A 21,157-nucleotide genomic window follows, 5' to 3' on the forward strand; every position below is an offset into this window, starting at 1 on the left:
CCTCCCAAAGTGCTGGGATTACAGGCTTGAGCCACCGCGCCCAGCCAAGATAGCTTATTCTTACATTAGCTGTCTTACCTAGCCAGGCGCGGTGGCTCACGCCTGTAATCTCAGCACTTTGGGAGGCTGAGACGGGCAGATCACGAGGTCAGGAGATCGAGACCATCGTGGCTAACATGGTGAAACCCCGTCTCTACTAAAAATATGAAAAATTAGCAGGGCGTGGTGGCGGGCACCTGTAGTCCCAGCTACACGGGAGTCTGAGGCAGGAGAATGGCATGAACCTGGGGGGTGGAGCTTGCAGTGAGCTGAGATTGCACCACTGCACTCCAGCCTGGGCGACAGAGTGAGACTCCGTCTCAAAACAGAAAACAAACAACAACAACAAAAAAACTGTCTTACCTAATTGTCTTCCATAATATAAACACCCTTCCATTAAATCTTTTAAGTTGTTTTAGCTCATCTAGTGAAGTTGAAGTGGCTAGTATTTAGATAAGTTATTTTCTGTAGTCATGATTTAACAGAGTAGAACAAAATAAAGGAATTTTAAGTACTTAAAAAATAATGTTTTAAAAAATCCCTTCACTTTTGCTTACTAACTGCATGTTGGTATATAAAATAAGACCTTTATTTCTTAAACAGTTCAAAATTCTCAAATCAGGTGTGTTTATAAACATTATTTGAAAAACTTACCTGGTAAAGCATGCCAAACAATCAGAAATCTATATGAGAATTCTTCATTTGGGGGGCTAATATCAAATTTAGTTTTTATTTGCTTCAAAGTTACATATACACATAGTTTAAAAAATTAAATTGTCTACAAGCCTTACTTTGATAAATAGCAGGTCTGTCCTGTTTCTCCCTTTCTTCTACCCTTACCCCATTTCCCAGTCACTAAAGAAAGCACTTTTAACTGTTTAAGCTGTTTCTCTTGATATTTGGCTAAATACCACTAAATCTTAAGCTGCTTCTTCTTGACTTTTTGTTTTTAGACATATCTCTTGACTGTGCAAAACTAAGAATTTATCTGTCTTTTAATCTTGTTGCCACCAGTATTCTCAATACTGCCTGGTACATTTCTAGTTCCCTGTTTTCCTTATATAATTACTTTATTTTAATTTTGTTTTGTTTAATATTTAGTACATTATTATGACTACATAAATTCTATTCACAGCTGAACCATATAGTATACTACAATAATTTTTCTTCCTGTATCACTTAAAAAAATAATTTAATAATGCTCTTGTTTTTAATTTAATTTTCTATGTACTGATAACCAGTTTATTTACAAATCCTTCCCAAGTTATTCAAATCTTCTTTTAGGACATTGAAACATTTCGGAGATTCCATCAATTTTATTTTTTGGGATCTCTCTTCTATGGCTTTCTGATTTGTTCTAGTTTGGGCCAGTTGTTCTTTAGGCTTGCTGCGTAGCTGTTATTCTGGGATCTTCCTTTACCATCCTCTAGGGTAAGGCAAATTTCTGTAAAGTAGGCTTTTTAGACCATATAGCCTTAGGTGTATCTGCTTAACTTAGCTGTTACAGCACAAAAGCAGCCATAGATGATACATAAATCAGTCAATGTGGCTGTGATCCAGTAGAACTTTATGAACACTGAAATTTTAATTTCATATAGTTTTCAGGTATCATGGAATATTCTTATTTTTATAAGAATATTTTTATTCTTAGAAATCACTCAAAAATGTAAGAACCATTCTTAGTTCTTGGGCCATATAAAAACAGGTGTCATGCTGAATTAGGCCCACGGGCTATATAGTTTGCTGACCCCTGCTTCAAGGAATTCACTTTGCCTCTTTTGTGTTGGATCCCCTGGTTTTCTGGATATTATGTCTTCCTTTTTCCTACTTCACATTCTTATTTTGATTGATCATATCTTCTAACAGCTTCCTAGAAATTTTTGAGATCTTAAATGACTGAAATCCATTATTCTATCTTCACATTTAATTAATAACATTTATAATTTTGAAGACATTTCTCCATTGCCTGCTAGCTTCCAATGTTATTACTGAGAAGTCTGATGACATTCTCATTGTCAATCTTGTATTTTTTTTTTTTAATCTAAGATCTGTTAAAATTTTTTCTTTTTTTTGGCCTAGGGCTCTGAAATTTCATAATAATCTTCTTTTATAGACATGTAGGTCTATGTATTTTTATCCATTGTGCTTGGTATTCCATGGGTCTTTTCATTTCTGGAAACTCAAGCTCTTCAGTGGTAAGTTTTCTTGAATTTTTCTTTCTTCCTTTTTTTTTTGAGATGGAGTTTAGCTCTTGTTGCCCAGGCTGGAGTGCAGTGGCGTGATCTTGGTTCACTGCAACCTCTGCCTCCCAGATTCAAGCAATTCTCCTGCCTCAGCCTCCCAGGTAGCTGGGATTACAGGCATGCACCACCACGCTTGGCTAATTTTTGTATTTTTAGTAGAGACGGGGTTTCACCTTGTTAGCCAGGCAGGTCTCGAGCTTCTGACCTCAGGTGATCCACCGGCCTCGGCCTTACAGGCACGAGCCACCGAACCCGGTCTCCCCTCCCCTCCCTTCCCTTTCCCCTTCCTTCCTTTCTTCTTTTTATCCTTCCTTCCTTCCTTCCATCCATCCATCCTTCTGAAAATCCATTTTCTTTTTCTCTTTTCTTCGAGGAAACTTCAATTCCTTTATAAATTTTCCAAGATCTCTCGGAAATTCTAAGAGGATTTTCAAGACTTCTTTCTTGTTCTCTGATTTTTTTCTTAAGCATCCTGTTCTTCTTTCATGGTTATAATAAATTCTCATATCTCTCTGAGGTATGATAAAATCTGGCTGCCAGCATTCTGAGAGTGGAATACAACAAGAGGGCTGGGGGTTTTAAAGTTCATTATGCAAACTTTCATTTAATTTCCCTATTTTTAGTATGACAACTTCTATCTCAATTGTGCCTGGGTTCCTGCAGTCATAATTCCCCATATTTTACCCTCTCCAGAGAATAAACATCTTATCTTCTCCTGAAACTAAGGAGAGGCAGTTGTCTAGCTGCATGAAATTGAGGAAAGAATAGCTTTATGTTCACCTCTTCACTTCCAGAGTGCTTTATGATGTCAATTTCTGGGTCTTTTAGGATTGTTTTTCTGAAGCACATTAGGTTGCTTCTTAGCCAGTCCCACTGCCCATTTAAGATTCAGCTTTTTGCAGTCTTACTGCTTGTTCATCTGCTTTCCAGTTTCCAAAATTTTGTGACTTCATTCCTTCTCTCATTGTTATTCCTTGGTGGGCTTATGTTTTAAGGACTGTCTTCCATCATTAGTGGGGTTGAGGGAGATAAAAGAGATACATCAAAGTGTTTAATTTGTTGCCTTAAACTAGATCAATTTTATGTGAGAATTTACCCCCTTAAGAAAACTTAACTTTATATATTTTAGTCAGATGTCACTTGGTTTATAAAATACGCTTCCTTGGGAGGCATAGGTATGAAAATTTCATTAAATCCTCAAGGGGTAGTAGTGAGTTTGGTTTCATATACTTCTGACAGGTGCCTGGAGTTATGTGTCCTAAGTTTTACATATATTAAATATATAATAGTGGAAATCTATAGGAGTTGTTCTAAAGTACATCATGTGTTATTATATTATCATGTAAGATAGTTTGTATTAGTACAGTAGTAGGTTTAGCTGACATTGACAAAAATCTTCAAATAGCAGTGGCTTAAATAATATACAGATGTATTTCTTTCTTATATAAATGAAATCCAGAGGGGATCAGACCAGGGTTTGTAAAGAGACCCAAGATCAACAGGAACTAAGCTTCTTCTATATTGTTGCTCTGCCATCCTTAAGCTGTGAGTTCCTCCTCATGGTCCAAAATGGCTACTTGAACTCCAGTCATTATATTCTAATTTCAGCCAGCAGGTAGAAGGAAGGGAGAAAGGTCACATCCCTTCTTTTTAAGAACACTTTTTTTTTTTTTTAGAAATTGCATGCATTACTTCTGCTTATATCCCACTGGCCAGAAATCCATCATATGGCTATATCTAATTGTAAAGTAGTCTGGAAATGTGGTCTTTATTGTAGTTAGCCCAGCAAAAAAAACTGGGTGTCCTTTTACAAGGAAGAAGGAGGGAATGAATACTGGGAGGTAAACAGTAACTTCTACCACAGTATCTAAGATTTGGTATGTAGGAATAGGATCCCATAAGGACATATGGTTCCTGGAAGTAGAATGCACTGCAGAACAAAAAGAAGAGGCAAAGAGGAAGAAAGTAGAGTTTTATGAGTAGAGTAGAGGATATGAATTATCCAGCCAATTATGTTAAGTAAAAAGGGCCTCACAATAAGGGAGGAAAGGAAACTGTGTTGAGATAAAGAAAGCCCTGAATTGGCCGGGCGCTGTGGCTCACACCTGTAATCCCAGCACTTTGGGAGGCTGAGGTGGGCGGATCACCTGAGATCAGGAGTTCGAGACCAGCCTGGCCAACATGGAAAAAACTCATCTCTACTAAAAATACAAAACTTAGCTGGGCATGGTGGCAGGCACCTGTAATCCCAGCTACTTGGGAGGCTGAGGCAGAAGAATTGCTTGAACCTGGGAGGTGGAGGTTGCAGTGAGCTGAGATCACGCCACTGCACTCCAGCCTGGGTGACAAGAGTGAAAGTCTGCCTAAAGAGAGAGAGAGAAAAAAAAAAAGCTGTAATGAAGGGTCTGAAGACAGGTGCTACTCTTGGTTCTTATAATTATAGTTCTGTGCTATTACGCAGCTCTCTTAACTCCTTTCACCTTAAAAAAAAATCACTGTGTTGAGGACCATCTAGTAGTGAATGCAAAGACAGCAATGCCCTGGGAGGTGGGGTTAGTTTCATGTCCATAGGTTTGCTCTGCAGAATCAAGATCTGTGGGATCCAGTTAAATTTAAGAACATGGGCTAAATTCTCAGTATTTTAAACACAACTTCTTGTTTTTTACTTAACATAATTAGCTGAATAATCTTGGAAAGTTTTCTTAACTACTCTTGGTCTTACTTTGCTTATCCATGAAATAGGATATTAGACTCCCAATTCCCAAACTGCGACCAAGGTGCCTTGGGGTGCTACAGTTCACTCACAAGGGTGTTGCAGGACATTTTAAAATTTCAAGGGAAATAGAATGATACTTGAAGTTTTTCAGACACCAGGCAAAACAACAGCTTGCAATAGTTCACAACATTAGCTCACACTACATGTCTTTCGATGCCATCTCTTTGTAAAGCTGGATTTTTGGCCATTGCTGTGATAAAAAACAAGTACTTCTTAGAAATCAGTGTGGAACGAGAAAGAAGGGAGTGCAATTTAATTCCAAGGTTTGAAATGTGAGTGCTGAACAGGGGTACGTATCTCATTAGGAAGTAATCGTGGCTGTTTAGAAGTTAAGTAAAAACATGATTTGCTTTTAATTTGTTTGTGTGGGTATGTGTGTGTGTGTGTGTGTGTGTGTGTGTGTGTGTGTGTGTGTAAGACCACCCCCTAAGTTATTAGAACCCAAACACTTAGTAAGTGTTTGGACCTAACTACTTAATTAATGAGACTGTTATTTCTTTTGGCCTAGGGACACTATGAAAAAATTACTAAGACATTTATAGTGGTATGACCTGGGAAAGTTTGGGCACCTCTGGTCTAGATAATCTTTAAGATTTTTCCCAAATTGCCTTATTTTACAGCACCTTCCAGCCCCAGAACTATCCCTAGAAAATGATTAACAGGCTAATGCCTGTTAGGATGTTACACGAAAGAGAAAGATAGAATGTGACTCAGAGAAGTAGCCTGGGCTGCAGTGCACACCTAAGCGTAAGGACAGTCTAGTTCTGACAACTTTTTCATGGAAGTGCGTGGAAAGTCTCTTTCTAGACCACTGTTTGATCACAATTTGGATCATCTTAGGGGAGTATGTGCCCCAAAGAATTTTCTTCCTATTTTTAAATTTGGAGTTAGGTTACTAACTATTAAGAATATCTCTCTCTTGCTGAGATAGCTTACCTACTGGGTCACGAGATAGATTCTCAGTCAAGGGGTTGTTCCTGGCAAGTTAAACTGGAACTTGGAATACATTTTCACGTAGAACAATGTTACGAATATTTTATATAGTTCAATCAGTCCAATTTATAGCATTTATCAAATGTTCAGGAATATGTTTATGACATTTAGATTTTTGGCTTTCTGTGGATGAAACATCCAAGTGACTTACCAAAATCTTTTCCTGGAAATGCTTGTTAAACAAACTGATTGCACCATTAGAAGCTTTCTTACAGTACCTTTTCCAAACTATTAACTTTATGAAAGAGGCCAAATTCCCTAGAGCAAACAACCAACCAGAACTCTGGAAAAACCAAACAAACTTTAATGTTCAGATATGCTGACTGATTAGAAAAAGAAAATTGTGTTTATATCAAGAAAGCTTTGAATGGTTTAATGAAAATATTAATAATAATGAGTTGCTAAGTTGCTGCAGGTTTAAGAAGCATTCCTTTGAATTGGTTTCTTAATCATGTAGGAACTCATTCTGAATGCAGAAACCATTCTCTTGTATATAGCAGTTTAGTCAGTGAGGAAACAAGAAAATTAGGTGTCCTTTCTCCAAATTAAACAAATAATGCCAAGCAGATTTGGATGTGCAACCCTAAGCAGACACAGATGTAGGGCAAATATTTTCACCATGACCATTGTGCTGTTTCTGATTATGGGTTGGAATTTTAGGTGTCATAAATGAAGCATCTTTTTTCAACTGAATCAATGTGGCTAAGAATAAACATAAATAGGGTTCATATGATGAATCCTAGGTTTCTCATTTAAAATTATTTAAATTTTTTCCTGAGATGTCTATTTTCCCATATTATTATTATTATTATTATTATTATTATTATTATTATTATTATTATTATTATTTGAGATGGAGTCTCACTCTGTTGCCAGGCTGGAGTGTAGTGGCGTGATCTCGGCTCACTGCAACCTCCATCTCCTGGGTTCAAGTGATTCTCATGCCTCAGCCTCCCGAGTAGCTGGGACTACAGGTGCGCGCCACCACCCCCAGCCAATTTTTGTATTTTTAGTAGAGATGGGGTTTCTCCATGTTGGCCAGGATGGTCTCGATCTCTCGACCTCGTGATCTGCCTGCCTCAGCCTCCCAAAGTGCGGGGATTACAGGCATGAGCCACCGTGTCCTTCCTATTTTTCTCATACTTACAGTAAACCTGGTACTTTCTTATGCTAAAGAGAAAGATATGGAAGTTTAACTGACATAGCTATAAATATCTTATTACATGTGTAATATATTTATATACCCTATACTGAATCAACATTTTTTTAGGAGAAACATTGTGTTGCAGTTAAAATAAAAAGCACTACATTTGGAGGATCAGCTCTTTGTAGTCTATTCTGCTACATACTAGCTATTATCTTTGTCAAGTAATTTACCTTTTCTGTTTGTTTCCTTATCTATAAAGCACTAAAATTGATTTTGAGGCTGGTCACAATGGCGCACGCCTGTAATTCCAGCATTTTGGGAGGCTGAGGCAGGCAGATCACTTGAGGTCACGAGTTTGAGACCAGCCTGGACAACGTGGTGAAACCCCATCACTACTAAAAATACAAAAATTAGCCAGGCCTGGTGGCAGGCGCCTGTAATCCAACCTACTCGGAAGGCTTAGGCAGCAGAATTGCTTGAACAAGGGAGATGGAGGTTGCAGTGAGCTGAGATGGCACCACTGCACTCCCCCCTGGGCAACAGAGCCACAGAGCCAGACTCCATCTCAAAAAAAAAAAAAAGAAAAAAAAAGATTTTGATTGTATATAGTACATATCCCATATACTAGTTCTTTTTTTTTTTTTTTTTTTTTTGAGATGGAGTCTCACTCTGTTGCCCAGGCTGGAGTGCAGTGGCGTGATCTCATCTCACTGCAAGCTCTGCCTCCCTGGTTCATGCCATTCTCCTGCCTCAGCCTCCCGAGTAGCTGGTACTACAGGCGCCCACCACCATGCCCGACTAATTTTTGGTATTTTTGGTAGAGACGGGGTTTCATCTTGTTAGCCAGGATGGTCTCGATCTCCTGACCTTGTGATCCACCCGCCTCGGCCTCCCAAAGTGCTGGGATTACAGGCGTGAGCCACTGCGCCCCACCTATACTAGTTCTTAAAATTTCACATTTAGTATTCAGGGGTTCAGTATGAAGCCAGATATTTATATATTTTACTTGCTGGGTGTTTGCCTCCTTAACTCTTTTCTTCCAAGTTTATTTTCTAGAAATTTCTTGCTCAGGTTTGGAATGGGATCTATGGTACTACCAGTTATTTAAAGGCTGTGAAGTGACATCAAAGGGTTGAGGAGGTAAAATGTATGACTAGGGGTTGCAATCCTGAATACATTCCACACATTGTCTTGCCACATTCACAGGGAGGCCTTTAATTAAAAGACTTTTAAAGAATTAATTAAAGAATTGCAGAAAATATTGCTTGGTCAGCAATATGCATGGGTAAATGTTCCTGATGTTGCTGCCTCTACCTCTCAACCATTTTCCCCTTATGTTTCTAACTGCCTGTTACTACTGACCTTGTAATAACCTCATATTCTTGATGGTTTGGCAACATTTAAGAATGAATGTTTCTGGAGGACATCAATGGATTCCAAAAGTCAAAAAATTCCCAGACACATTACAAGCTGGAACTAGTTATAGAGAGTTATTGGGTCCTTGAAAGACAGTATTACGGAATAAGAGGTAAATCCACCCTAATCCTGGGGTGCTATATAATGCAGACAAATACAGGCCTCAGCTTCCAACAAAGCAATAAACATATATAAGGAAATAATTATAAATATCACTCAAACATGGCATACACTAAAATAAAACACAGTGATGCCTGCTGAACCTAAAAGTGATGTTTTAAAAACCAGCTCATTTACTATAAATACTATGAATTGGATTCTGCTAGTATGAGTAAAAACTTGCATTACACATCCCAGGGACCCCGAACATGAAAGCTTTAGCTGTCTTGGGATTAATCAAGATCATACCAGCAAATGTGCAGTCTTTTTACTGTGTGTGTTTTTTTTTAGTGATTTGCCTTCTTGGCTTACTCACTAAGGTTTGCCTGTTTTTCCTCATTCTCTACTGTGTCTTTACACAGTGCTGTCTCTGACAGCAAGCTGGATAAATCATCAATTGCATGCTGATGAGCTGGTTTGCCTTCTTTTGCCAGATTAAATCAGGACAGCCTTCAGTTTGAAAAAGGAGAAGATAGTCTGTGCGTTAACCTCACACCTTCCCTTCCTTTCCTTTATCTGAGAGCTTTTCCATTCCAAAACTCTCCTCTGCTGTGTCCCTAATTTAGGACATGTCCTTTTCTTCATCTTTTCTGCCAGGAGCATAACTGTTTCATTGTTCTACCAACTTGTTTTCTTGATTGTTTTTATTGATCTTATTTTGTACAAAACTTTATGAAAAGTGAAGTAGAAAGTCTACTCATTCACATTCTGAGACAAAAACTCATGTTTACAAATTCAATTTTTATGTAAGATGGTAACAACAGGGAAAAAAAGATCTATAAACTAGCATTCCCAAAGTTGTTTTGAGAAACACATTCCAGAACCTTTAATATGCTAATGTACATTGTAAATCTGCATGAAAAGGATATTGTGTACTGCATTTCCCAAACTTTAGATGATCAATCCTTGTTTCCAAAGGATTTTCAATACAGTAGTGTTTCCAGGCACAATACTCTATTAGAAATATCATATTCCACTTTCTTACAACTTATGTTATAGTTTTATATGAAATTTGGTAATTAGTCATTATTTTAAGGAACCCCAGATCTCACATCACATCTTTTTTTTTTTTTTTGAGACGGAGTCTCCCTCTGTCGCTCAGGCTGGAGTACAGTGGCACGATCTCAGCTCACTGCAAGCTCCGCCTCCCGGGTTCACGCCATTCTCCTGCCTCAGCCTCTGAGTAGCTGGGACTACAGGCACACACCACCACACCCGGCTAACTTTTTGTATTTTTAGTAGAGACGGGGTTTCACCGTGTTAGCCAGGATGGTCTCGATCTCCTGACCTCGTGATCCACCCACCTCGGCCTCCCAAAGTGCTGGGATTACAGGCATGAGCCACCGTGCCCAGCACATCTTTTTAATAGTGATCTTTGTGGGGGAAGTTGGCCTGAGAGTTCATGAGGATTCATTGCAATTTGAATACATTAAAAAAATTTAACCTCCTAGAAACCTGTAAATATCTATTTAGATAGGACAACTTGCTTCCACTTTTATCTTCATTTCTACCTTAAAAAGTTTAGAGAGAGGTATGAATAGACTTCAATATTTTTTATATTCTTATTTATTTAATATTTTATGTACAATGGAAAGAAGGAGGCCATGGATATAAATGCTGAATTTTACCTGCCAATATGAGTCTTGTGATTTGTCAATATTTCAGAACACTGCTGTTGGGGTTGAACATGTCACATTAGTATACAATGAAGCTTCCTTTCTCTCCCAAAATACGTTCTGTATCATGACTACATCCCAGTCAAGGCCTCAGTCATCAACTTTAAACCTACAAGGTCACCTGGTCATCTTGTGATTACAACAGCAGCTTTACTGCTTCTAATTGTCTTACAGCTGTGGCAGGTCAATGGAAAAATGTTCTTTAAACACCATAAGCATCTGATTGTGCAATACCTAAATGAGTGTCATTGATTATTCACACTGCTGGCTGGTCAAAGCTGGGGAAGTAATTAGGGCTTTCTGTGTGGATTATCCACTGAGAAAAGGTCAAATAACTACAAACAGTGCCAACAGAGAGGAGCCACCAAGGACTGCAGCATCCATGATCAGTTAAGAAATGCTAAAGCAAGGCTTAATAATGATGTGCTTATGCCAGGTTCTACAGAATGTGATCATTCTGTCATAGAAATCCAATGAACCATGAGTGATGGCTACTTTTTCCCTGGAAGCACTGCTTCAGGTCCCTGATGCCTATCAAACAGGTTTGTCAGAGAAACGAGACTGAGAAGAATTTAAAAAGCATGGCTTTCCCTCTTGTCTTTTTTCTTTAAGTCAAGAATAAAGGACTTTTGGCTAACAACCATTCTTCTTATCTCCCCTTTAAAAGCATCACAGTAATATTGTTTTCGATATTTTTTGATAAAATATCCCATCAAATGGCTCATGTTGTGGGAACCTGAAACCATTCTTTTGCTGATTTAAATTAGGAGCTTGGAAAAAACCCTCTTTGAACTATAGTTCTATTTATAGTAGTATAATGCTGAAAACATGTTTCAGTTTGCTGAAGGGGCTTTCATATTTTCCAAGTTTAAGATATTTCTGCTAAATCCACTTAGTCATACTTTGAACTAACCTCCATTCTTCATAATGTTTGAAATTCTCAAGTTAAATCTTCATTGTTTTAGTTTAAATTTTGGTTTTTATCAAAATGAAGATATTCTGGGAAAGCCAACCATTTAGCCATTTTTCATCCAAGCATAAATAAAACAATTTGGGCCGGGCACGGTGGCTCAAGCCTGTAATCCCAGCACTTTGGGAGGCCGAGACGGGCGGATCACGAGGTCAGGAGATCGAGACCATCCTGGCTAACACGGTGAAACCCCATCTCTACTAAAAATACAAAAACTAGCTGGGCGAGGTGGCGGGCGCCTGTAGTCTCAGCTACTCGGGAGGCTGAGGCAGGAGAATGGCATAAACCCGGGAAGCGGAGCTTGCAGTGAGCTGAGATCCAGCCACTGCACTCCAGTCCGGGCGACAGAGCAAGACTCCGCCTCAAAAAAAAAATAAAAAAAAAAAATAAAATAAAATAAAATAAAACAATTTGAAAGTCAGTTTTGAGAAGGCATCAGGGAAATGATATTCGGGAAGTAAAATAAGTGGTTAGAGGGACCCAAAACAAACATTTTTGGGTTGCTTCTTAACAATGCATGAATTATACTAGTATAGTGGGGGAAAAAATGCCGAGAAGTAATTGAGAACACCAACTTTGTGAGGGTTCAAATCTTGGTTCTATCACTTACTCTGTGATATTAGGCAAATCAATTACTCAAACTTTCTCAGCCTTAGCAGTGGGTAGACAGAATTTTTAAAAAACAATCTTTTATCAGAAGCCAGTGAAGTAGCAGGTAGGAGATGAACAAACCAAGAAAACAGGGACTCTGAAAACAACTCTGTCCTTGTAGAATCACATCTGTCAGGGCCTTCTAAGAAATAAGATTTGTGCATAACGTGCAGGTTTGTTACATATGTATACTTGTGCCATGTTGGTGTGCTGCACCCATCAACTCGTCAGCACCCATCAATTCATCATTTATATCAGGTATAACTCCCCAATGCAATCCCTCTCCCCTCCCCCCTCCCCATGATAGGCCCCAGTGTGTGATGTTCCCCTTCCCGAGTCCAAGTGAACTCATTGTTCAGTTCCCACCTATGAGTGAGAACATGCGGTGTACCCTAGAACTTAAAGTATAATAAAAAAAAAAAATTAAAAATTAAAAAAAAAAAAAAAAGAAAAGAAATAAGAGTTGTGACCAATGATCCTCATATGGGGACAGCTCCTTGGGCCAAACTGCTGAGTTAGGCTTTGGGTTCTCTGGTCTCCATTGCCTATCCTTACTACACTTGCTTTAAATCTGAGCTTCCAGAATCTATGAGACTTCAGTCCTGTTTGATTATAGCTTAAGCTAGAGAGAAAAATCTTCAAATCTAGGGGTGGGATTTCAGGTAAAATAACAAAAGAGATATTTTGAAGCAGGTACCCCAACTCAATTTCCCAGCTAACTACCACCCTTTTTTCTCTTGTCTCAAACTGGAAGTCTCCTGGGTTGGCAGAAAGAATTGTAATGAGAATAAACTGAGATAACATATGTGAAGTACCAGCACAGTGCCTGGTATGTAGTAAGGCTCAAGAATGGAGATATATATGTGCTAGAAGCCTAGGAGAGACAGAAAAAAAATTGCTGTTAAAATATTGATATATTTGTGTTTCTGAAGTATTATTTTTAAAATTTTGTAAGTTCTGAATGATAGAGTTGTGAGAGTTGTCTGCTATTCTGTATGAATTCCCTCCACTGATCATTTAAATGAGGGATTATCTTGTTTTCCCCTTTTAGACTGAGGATTAATTGTTGAAAGCAAAGATGGAATATATAGTGGTTCTGGAAGTTAGACTATCCAAGGTACATATTTTTCTATATTTTGTAACAAAGAAATTTTCATTGCTTAGCAATAAGAGGAAAAGAAAATAGAAACAATGTGGTTTAAATGGTAAGTAAAAAATTTATAATTCAGGTTTCTATTATCTTTAAGAATATATTAAAGATCAAATAAAATGTTTTAAATATTTTGTTTTAGTTCACAAATAGGATGAAAAAATTTATATTTTATATTTGTATTATTGTAATTTATGAGAAGAATGCTGTCCTAGACAAAGGCATTTTTTTACCTTTGGACAGCCAGGGCAGTTTGTCCCTGGCTTTAATGGGCTGCAGTAATGGGAGCATGGTAAAGTGATTTTCTGTTGCCGCTATACCTGTTACGGTTTCTGGTGGCTGATGGAGCAGGTGAGTGCCTCAGGACAACAGTGATAGAGTGATTGGGAGGAGCAGTGGGAAGGAAGAAAGAAAAGAAGAGGGAAGAAGCAGAAGACCCAGTTTTCATCTCAGCCTCATCTCATATTAGTCTTCTAGCCCCAAAAACATTGTAAAAGGAGGAGGTTTGGTGGTGTTGTTTTGTAACAGCTTTGTTGAGATATAATTCACATACAATAAAATTAATCTTTTAAAAATGTACCGGGTATGGTGGCTCATGCCTGTAATCGCAGCACTTTGGGAGGCTGAGGCAGGCGGATCACGAGGTCAGGAGATCGAGACCATCCTGGCTAACATGGTGAAACCCTGTCTCTACTAAAAAAATACAAAAAATTAGCCAGGTGTGGTGGTGGGTACCTGTAATCCCAGCTACTCAGGAGGCTGAGGCAGGAGAATGGCATGAACCTGGAAGGCAGAGCTTGCAGTGAGCCGAGATTGTGCCACTGCACTCCAGCCTGGGCAACAGAGCAAGACTCCGTCTCAAAAAAAAAAAAAAAGTACAATCGGTGGTTTTTATTATATTCATAAAGTTGTACAAATGTTACTCTTTTCTGGTTTTAGAACATTTTTGTCACCCCAAAAAGAAATCTCGTACTCACTAGCACTCATTCCTCATTTTTCTTCCCCTCAGCCCCTGACACCCATTAATTTACTTCCTGTCTCCATGGATTTGCCTATTCTGGACATTTCATGTGAATGGACTCATGTAAGTTGTGGTCTTTTGTGTCTGGCTTTTTTTACTTGGCATACTGTTTCCAAGGTTCATCCATGTTGTGTTATTTGTAACAGTACTTTATTCCTTTTTATTGCACAATATCATTTTATCTACAGGTACATCACATATTGTTTCTCTACTTATCAGTGAATGGTCATTTACTTTTCTTTTTCACTTTTTGGTCATAATGAATAATGCTGCTGTGTGCATTTGCAGACAAGTTTTGCATGGACATATGTTTTCATTTCTCTCTCTCTTTTTTTTTTTTTGAGATGGAATCTCACTCTGTTGCCCAAGCTGGAGTGCAGTGGCGCAATCTCAGCTCACTGCAACCTCCAACTTCTGGGTTCAAGTGATTCTCTGCCTCAGCCTCCCAAGTAGCTGGGATTACAGGCACCCGCCACCATGCCCAGCTAATTTTTTTGGTATTTTTAGTAGAGACAGGGTTTCACCATCTTGGCCAGGCTGGTCTTGAACTCCTGACCTTGTGATCCACCCACCTCAGCCTCCCAAAGTGCTGGGATTATAGGCATGAGCCACTGCACCTGGCCTTATTTCTGTTGAGTAAATACCTAGGAGTGGATTTGCTGGGTCATGTGGTAACTCTATGTTTAACATGTTGAGGAACTGCCAAGCCATTTTCTAAAGTGGCTTCACTGTTTTACATTCCCTCCAACAACGTATGAGGGTTTCAATATGTTTACTTCCTCATCAACACTTGTTATTGGTCTTTCTAGATTATAGCCATCCTAGAGGGTGTAAAGTAGTGTCTCATTTGGTCTTGATTTGCATTTCCCTGATAGCTAATATATAATAGTTGTCTTTTCATCTATGTATTGGCCATCTGGAGAAATAAAAGAGACAAGGTTTATTTTCAGTGTTCTTCAACTTTTAGGGACTACCCCGTAAAGGTATTATAATCTCTCTAAAGTCTTGTTTTATCAAGGTGTATTTTAGGCAGGTCCAGCTGAGAGCTTTGCATCCTGAGGCCTCATCTGCATGGGTCAGTAGAAAAAAGCAAAGAAGGTGGAAACAGGAGGCCTGAAGTGAAGAGGTGTCTAACAGCTCACATTTGTCATTTGAAGAGGTAAGGCACCTATGAATGGGCTTAGGTTAATGTCAGTATCCAAGGGGTTTAATCTGATGTTTAGGACACAGTAGTAGAAACCTCTAGTGAGGAACGGTTATCTTCAGGGCATCAACCTGATACGGTAGCAGGAGACACAGAAGGAGAAGAGACCATGAACATACAATAAGCTCATCCCTCTTCTGCTCAAGGAACCCAAGTAATTACAAAACTTCAGCATATGTTTTGCATTACAAGTGTGGCTCTGTCAAAAATGATGGAGTGGTATCACTTTATGTCTCTTTGAACTAAATGAGAGAGAGAGATGAGAAGTAAGTAGGGGAGAGACCGTATTTGATTTTATCTTTCTGCTTAACCTGTGTTTTCAATTTATAAATCAATTGGATACAAAATACTTATTACAGAAAATGACTGTTTCCTTTTATATTAGAGGAGTTGATCAACAGAGTGGTTTCTTGTGGTTATTAGAATCTTCGTTCAAATAAAACCAAGTAAGAAAAATGGGTTGGGCCTCATCTGTCAGAGGGCAGAGGTAAGAAATAAGTAGACAAAGCACAGTATCAGAATGCATTTGACTGCAAGAAATAGAAAAGTCATCTGTACAGGCCTAAACAAATGAGCTTCATATTTCTTACATAACAAGAAGTCTGGAGGTAGACAGTTGCCTGAGTCAGTTCAGTAATCTAATGATTTCAGGACCAACTTCTTCGTCATTTTCCTGGCCAGAATATAGCTACTGTGGCTCCAGTCACCATGTCCGTGTTCAGAACAAGAAGGAAGACAGGTGGAGACATTCTACTTGTGGAGTCTTGTCTTTTTATTAGGAAGAGAGCCTTCCCTAGTGGACTTTCCCTTTGTCTCCTTGGCCAGGATTCAGTCATGTGCCCACTCATTGGCCAATCCCTGAGGAAAGAAAAGGAAATTACTATGACTGATTTATACCAATTTCAGCTCATTCCTTGTTGTTGAGGTAGGGGCCTAAAATCCTTTTAGGATCCCTTCCTGAAATCAAGGGATCTCTGCCAAAAACCTGAATACAAATTGGAGTTTTATTACCAGGGAAGAAGAGAGAAACGTTTCCTGTTTAGACTAGGCACAGTGTGGCTTATGTGCCAATGGATCAAAAAGTGGCTGCACACTTTGATTCAGGGTGGGGAGACTCCTGAAACTTAGTACAAGAAGATTCACAGAACTCTGCACATTAAACTAGAAGGTTGTGCCTGGCTAATCTTGCATTCCAGTGTCTCCATTGCAGAGTCTTACGTGGTTCTTTCTCACTGCAAACTAAAGATGAAGGATTCTTTTGGGAGGCTGAGGTGGGCAGATCACTTGAGGCCAGGAGTTCGAGAGCAGCCTGGCCAACATGGTGAAACTCCGTCACTACTAAAAATACAAAAATTAGCAGGGCATGGTGGCAGGTGCCTGTAATCCCAGCTGAGGCAGAAGAATCACTGTAATCCCGTAGTCCCAGCTGAGGCAGAAGAATCACTTGAACCCGGGAGGTAGAGGTTGCAGTGAGCTGAGATCATGCCACTGCACTCCAGCCTGGGTGACAGAGACAAGACTCCGTCTCAAAAAATAAAATAATAATAATAATAAAAAAAGGATTCTTCAGCCAGTGCATAGCCCACTGCCGTGGGTGGTCTCCTACGCTTTTTCTTTTTCTTAAAATTTGTATTATTTTAATTATTTTTATGTACAGAAAACTCAACAGCGTCCATTTAACCCAGTTTGGTGCAAGTTCTTTAGCCTTTGCCTTTTCAAGCTTGGCAATGTGAGCCACAGATTTGGGACCCAGGACATTGCCTCCCCAGTGATGGCACATCTCATCGTATTTGTTGTTGTAGTTGGTCCTGATAGCTTCCACCAGCTTAGCCAAAGCTCCTTTGTCTTCCGAGTTCACCTGTGTGAAGGCGACAGTGGTCCAGGTCTTCCTGTGGACTATATGTCCCAGTCTTGCCTGCCTCTTGATAATGCAGGGGAAGAGACCCCCATTTTATGACACAAGGCAGGCAGGAAGACAACCAGCTTGATGGGATCCACATCATGTGAAGTCACCTCCAGTTGAGCCTTCTTGTTGTCTACCAAGGTGGCGACGGTGTTAACTCCTGCTTGAAGGACAAGTGGTCTCCTAGTGGGGATGTCCTCTTTGCTGGAAGCTTTCTTCTCAGCCCGGACCAACAGCCTCTGCTTCTTCGCTTGCTTTGTCTTTCTCTTTTATGGTCTGTAGTTGTGGGCCAGCTTAAGCGACTGAGTAGCTGTTTGGTGGTGCAGGGCCTGGGTGAACTGGTTAATTGCAGGAGGCACTCTCAGCCACTTATAGAGGATGACTCTCTGCTGCTGATATGGTGGGACCATTTCATGAAGCAAGTGAGGTCTCTTTTGGGCTGGATGTCCTGTCCAATGCCAAAATTCTTAGGCCTTTTCTCAAACAGGGGATTCACCACTTTCTTAACCTCCTGCTGCTTCACGGCAGCAGGGGCCGGAGCCACCTTCCTCCCCTTGGCCTTCTTTCTTTTCGGTATCTTGGGCCCTCCTGCCCTTTTTCATTTTCTCTCAGCTGCCAGAACCTCTTAAGGACCTAAGAGAAAAATAGCTAACATCTTTTGGGCTCTTACTGTGTACTGGGCACTATGCTGAGCACTTGGATACTATTAGTTTCATCCTTATTTTATATTGGCGAAACTGTAAGTTAACTTTCTTAGCCTGGGGCCACAATCACTCAGGAACTGTGGACTGCTCTGTTTCCCTGGTTAGGAGCTACCCGTCTACTATTTGGTTTTTCCATTTCCAATAAGCTTAGTTTCTGCATCCCTACCACTTTGTAGTGTTTCTCAGAGTATTCTGGAAAGGCTACCATGTAAGTATAAGCTGACCAGTCATACTATTAAGTGGCAAGGCCAATTCTTGACTTTCAGAGTCTGTGCTCTGAAAAACTGTGTTTAGCTATCTAATGTCTCCAAAGAGAAGGATAGTAAAATGGAGATTGAGAGGGCTAATCTAAATATCCAGCATATGGTGTTAAAACTTACAGACTGCAATAGATAGCAAATGTATATTTAACAAGGGCTTTCTGAAGATATAATACCCGAAATTTAATGCTAATCGGAGAGTTTTCATATTTTGAGGAATTTTTGTGGGGCAGCTCTCTGGAGGACAAGCACACAGCTTGTCCAATAAAAGCCTTTCTGGAGACTTCCTTCAATATAAGCCACATTAGCTCTCAAAGAAATGATAATATAGGTGATTATTCATTTTTCAAACATCTCCTTGAACTTATCAGAACTGTGCCTTTACAGAGCAATAGGAATGGGAATCTCATGTTAGATGGAAACCCTGTTTCTTACAGGTGATGTAAAATGAAACACACCTATTTGAACATCATTTTTTTAAAAACGTTATTTTGTTTCCTGGATGTTTTTGTTGAAGCTGAAAAGCATTTTCTGAGCAGTGAGTGACCTTGACAAAAACTGGCTTTGTTCTACAGATATTTTAAAGTTATAACGGTCAGATGGACACACCTGGTTAATACTGTTTTCACACCCAATTCTCTGCTGTTTATTTTAACATGCGTAACTTGCTTGCATTAGCTTGTGCTGACTCTGACAGTGGAGTATTCTGCAGTGATTTTTTTATGGCAGCCTTCATACAAAAGTACTTTATGGTATGGTTTGAGCCAAGTTAGTACACTAAAAACTAAAAGGACTGTTATTTTTTCAAGATTGAACTGGAAGAAGACTCCGGGACACTGCCCTTCCAATGCCAAGCAGTAAACCCATCTACACTCTGTCATCATTATATGTAAACATCATTTAATGAGTGCTTTCATGGAAAATCATGTAAAGAATACAGAAGAATTCTTTTTTCCTTTTATGTTTTCACAGAATGTAAGTGCATAGGAGGTTTTGCCAGCTCAAATATGGTCTTGTTTTTGCCGGTTTATCGATTTAGGAATGAAAGAATAACCTGGTTTGAGGTGTGGATTTCTAAGCATTTGATCTTTTGTTGAAATACCATTCTTATTTCATGATGTTCAAGTACTTTGACAGCTTCTCGTTAATGAGGGTACTGGAATGAGGTGGGGTGGGGGTCAGGACTAAGCAGCATATCAAAGCGTATATTTGCCCTTTCTATACAATCTCAAAGTAGACCCTTGTTTTCAGATTAATTTTCTTTATAGAGGAGGAAGTACATTTGAATTTCCCACAATATAGTTAAAGAACTTCTGTTTCATATGCAAAGTATAGCATAGAACTTAAAATAAAAATTTCCATTTGTATGCTTATGCATCGAAGTATGCAAAGACTGGTTCAATAGCTAACAGAACTAACAATAAATGCCTTTTTCAAAGGGTTACCCATTGGAGCTAGGCTATTAAAAGAATTGTGTTTTACTGCCAAGTATCTGAGCTTGCCTAAACATGCTATACTAGCTGTGAATAATGTTAGTAATAATGATGTTTAGCAGAAAATCGTAATATATATAAGGAGCTTTAAGGAACCTTTTCCTTGAAATGCTCTCTGATATAATACATTGGCCTACAGCATAGCCAATATTATCAGAAAGGTAACAAAAGAAGAGAGGCAATGTATGTTCTTTCACAGGAAGCTAGCCAAAGAGTAAAATAGGCTCATGTTTTAATGTTGGTGGTTGCCGTTTAGGATGTTTACTTCTGGAGAGAATCTTCAGATTGTCTCTGGTACAAGAACAGAGATCCATAAACTGGTAGCATTTAAATCACAGGTTAAAACACCTTCATTCTCTGAAAATGTTCTAAAATTGGATTGCGGTAATAGTTGTACAATTCCTGTACCATTATGTACAGAAAGAACATTTAAATCAGCCATTCAAAAAAAAGGAAATGAAAAATTGCAATCTTGAAAATTCTCTCAGTATCATGAGACATACTATGAACCCATATCTGCCTCTTTTTCATGTCCAACAATTTCTTTGTGGGAATCTAAATGAGAGAAAAGAGCATGTTGGTACCAGACACCTTGAAAGATAATTATTGGGTTATTTTGGATACTCTTACTTAGCTCTGTTTATAACATTTGAGGCATTATCCAACAAAAATAGATACCCCCCACTTAGCAAAATACAGATTGGATATATTGGAAATATTTTCCCTTATTTAGTGCTAGGAGATGTGTGGATGGCATATTCCTCCTCTCTTCTTAAAGCCATTTCCCTCTGCTTTGTTCAGTCCAACCTCTGCCGAAGTCCCATTCCCCTAACCTGTACTGGTGTCCATGCTTTCCCTCTCTTTTTGGCCCTCTCTCTTCAGGCCAGTTTTCTCTCTAACCCTCAAAATGCCAAATATTCTTTGCTGCCTTCTCCTAGCTTGAACTCTTTGCTGGGGAGTTCTCCTTCCCATGGTAAAAATAAGGATATCTCACTCTTCAGGGCCACAATATTTCTATTTTATGAGAGGCTAACTGTAAGTTTGGTGTGATACAGTTTTTGGACCTGCTCCCAGCTTTGATCTTTACCATGAATAACTTCTTTTGAACATGTGTGACAACTTGATTCTCAAAACAACAGCCCTGAGAAGTGGTTGTGATTGTTATTCTCATCTTAGCCCTGGGGAAACTGAGATCTAGATATATCATATAACTTTCCCAAGGCCGCACAAACTAAGACATAGTCAAGATCCAAGCCAAAAGGTTTGATACAGAACCCATTCTCCAAACTATTACTCTATGCTATCTCTTTGTAATAACATTTATGGACTCCCTACTATGGGCTGTCATTGTA

The 21,157-nt window shown here is 39.1% G+C and overlaps 1 pseudogene; it reads right to left on the bottom strand.

Moving 5' to 3' along the window:
• LOC113219633 overlaps positions 1-21,157 on the bottom strand; it is a 110,200-nt pseudogene that overhangs the window by 33,315 nt on the left and 55,728 nt on the right.

The sequence above is a fragment of the Piliocolobus tephrosceles genome, chromosome 8, assembly GCF_002776525.5.
Source record: "Piliocolobus tephrosceles isolate RC106 chromosome 8, ASM277652v3, whole genome shotgun sequence".
Classification (NCBI taxonomy): domain Eukaryota; kingdom Metazoa; phylum Chordata; class Mammalia; order Primates; family Cercopithecidae; genus Piliocolobus; species Piliocolobus tephrosceles.